The sequence below is a fragment of the Lissotriton vulgaris genome, chromosome 2_1, assembly GCF_964263255.1.
Source record: "Lissotriton vulgaris chromosome 2_1, aLisVul1.2, whole genome shotgun sequence".
Classification (NCBI taxonomy): Eukaryota; Metazoa; Chordata; class Amphibia; order Caudata; family Salamandridae; genus Lissotriton; species Lissotriton vulgaris.
In genome coordinates this window covers 1,380,457,265-1,380,459,863 of record NC_141687.1, presented here as the reverse complement: position 1 = coordinate 1,380,459,863, position 2,599 = coordinate 1,380,457,265, and the positions used below count along the sequence as shown (strand labels likewise).

At 64.1% G+C, this 2,599-nt stretch overlaps 2 non-coding genes across 2 annotated transcripts; both read right to left on the bottom strand.

The window, feature by feature from the left end:
- Window positions 1-263: 263 nt before the first annotated feature.
- LOC147732610 (U6 spliceosomal RNA) lies at window positions 264-370 on the bottom strand. The gene has a single exon (XR_015308886.1). It is a non-coding gene; the product is annotated as a U6 spliceosomal RNA (small nuclear RNA).
- A 684-nt stretch (window positions 371-1,054) lies between these two features.
- Window positions 1,055-1,161, bottom strand: LOC147732609 (U6 spliceosomal RNA). Its single transcript, XR_015308956.1, has one exon. It is a non-coding gene; the product is annotated as a U6 spliceosomal RNA (small nuclear RNA).
- Window positions 1,162-2,599: the final 1,438 nt, after the last annotated feature.

The following is a 2,599-nucleotide window of genomic DNA, read 5'->3' as shown; positions in this document are numbered from 1 at the left end:
TATTCCCCTGTGAGATAACCCCAGCAGGATACAAGGTGGGAGTCAGGCATCCCGCCGCACGGGGCCCAAGTGGAGGTTAAGCAAGCATCTGCCCAGAGTAGTAGAGTGTGAACACGTGAGACGAGCAGGCACCGGCATGAGAATGCTCGAGACCATGGAAGCATGGAAGCCCAAGACCCACCGAGGCGGGGAACTGAACCCAGGTCCAGGACCAATCTCAGCTACCGGGACAGTCGCCTGCAACCCCTGAGCCACACAGCTCCACTAACATGGAACGCTCCACGATTTTGCGGGACCTCCTTGCGCCGGAGCCGCGGCAATCCTCACTGTATCATTCCAAATCATGTATACGTGCCGCCGGAGCGAGCACTGGAACAACCGCGGGAACCCAGCAGCAAAGCCACAACCCCCGAGCAAGCAGCCTCCACCGCTCCAGAACCAGGCATGCACAAGGAGGCAGGCCAGCCGACAAGAGCCGGCTCAACACCGGCGCCGAGAGCGGGGGACCCAATCACTGTACAGGAAGATCCGGGAACGGCCAGGTGGCTCGAATCGCCAGCTCGGCCAAAGGAGAGGGAACCCGGGGCGGAGGACCCCGCCGGGAGCCAAAAACAGGAATGCCCCAGGACCTGCGTGGCAACCACGCGCGGGTGCCAGGCACATCACCCCAAAACAAGTCCATGCGCAGCCGGGTCGAGCACCCAGGAGCACCCCGGCCCTGCCCAAGCGAATCCAACCAAGGACCCGCGAAATCAGAGGGCACGGGGGAAACGCGGACATCAGACCGAAAGGCCACGCGAAAGACCGGGCAATAAGGACCCAGAAGGAGGAGCAGAACCCGGGCAGGAGGGCCGAGTCCCCCTCCCAGAACCTATCCACCGGAGGCAGACCGAGCCCAGGCACCAGGCGCCGAAACACCACCGGGGTCAGGGCGAGACAAGGCAACGAAGGGAATTCCGACACAGTCGAGCCGCCGCCACAGAGCCGGACCCCGGGGGAAGGGTGGCCCGAAGGGACAGGACCGGTGACACCGACCCACCCAGGGCGACTGACCCGTTTTACGGAACGCCCCACGAATAAGCGAGACAACCTTGCGCAGGGGCCACGCCAATCTCCTCCGAAGTGTTCCAACATCTGTACATGAGTGGCCGATGCGAGCACGGCCAATACAAGGGGACAACGAAGCACAGGTGCCAAGGCGGCCGGCCAGGAGGACTGCCAGCAACCCCCGAAGCACGAGGAGCTGCGAGACAGCAGGAGATCCCAACGACCCCCAAACGCCCCGGCCAAACCCCCCCGAAAGAGCCCGGGGGAAGAACCGGGACCAGGCACACGCCCCCCGCAGGAGAACAAGCCCGAGACGGGGGCCGAAGGGCCCACCGCACATCGTGCAGGGAGTCGACGGGGGAGAGACACCGCTGACAAGACGTCTCACCCACGCAAACGACGATGCCGAGAAGGACCAAACGTACACCCAGGGAACACCCAGGCCCCCTACCCGGCGAAGAAGCTCCACCAGGCGGGGCAGGAGCCCAGTCCCCACCCATGGGCCCAGAAAAGAACCACAGGCGAGACAAGGTACGGGGAATGCAGAAGGAACGCCATACGTCCATTCTTATAACATGTGCAGCCGAAGCGAGCACCACTAACTTTCCGAGGAGGAGGATCCCGCGGAAAACCGCAAGACCGGACACCGTCGCTGTGGAACCCCCCAGGCACTCCCTGAGGGGCCTCCACTCTCGGGCACCCACAATGTGGAGGACAGGCAGCCTTAGCGACGTGGGGGCCCTCCTGGCGAATAAGCAAGCAATTGCCCCGAGTCGCAGAGTGGGACTCCAAGTCAGGAAGAGGCACCGAGGCGAGGATAAACAGGTCGTTGGAATATTTGAGCCCCAGACCCGGCCAGGCGGGGATCCCGGGCAAGACCTCCACCTCAGGGTCCGCTGTCCACAACCTGGCGCGCGACCACCCGCACAGGGGACATGCTAAAACGTCTGTCGCGTAAGCGACCCAAGAAAAGCGCACAACACCCCCTAAGGGTCTCAAGGCGCCGGAATGAAAGCCCAAAGCCCCCTACACCCGGCATGCCCAGGCCGCCCATCCGTGGACCAACCAGGCCCGACCCAGCACATACACTGAGAGCGAACGAGACCAGGCGCCTACAGGGCGGAACGGCCCAATGCCGCAGGGGTACCCTCAGGCACCCCCAGAGAGACGCCCCTCAGGCGGAGGCAAGGCTTCCCAAGCCTCGTGGGGGCCGTGCATGCGACAAAAACACGCCATCCGTGCACAGAAGCCCGTGGCGGGGGACCGTTACTACAGCCCAGGCCGGATTCGAACCCCGGCCTGTGAGGGCCGTCCGCACCAAAGGCACAAGCCCACGGATCAAAAAAAATGCAGCCGCAGCGAGCCCCTCCGGAAGGGGAGGCTCCCACGCCGGTGACGGAAGAGAGGCCAGGACAGAAAGAGGCAGATTACGGCCACCTGTAGTGTAACGCAACAGGTACCGGCCACGGGGGAAACACGGGCCCCCCGGACGACTGACCCCCCGAACGCGCTCCCAGGCGCCGGGAAAAAACACCTTGCCTCAGCAGAGTCG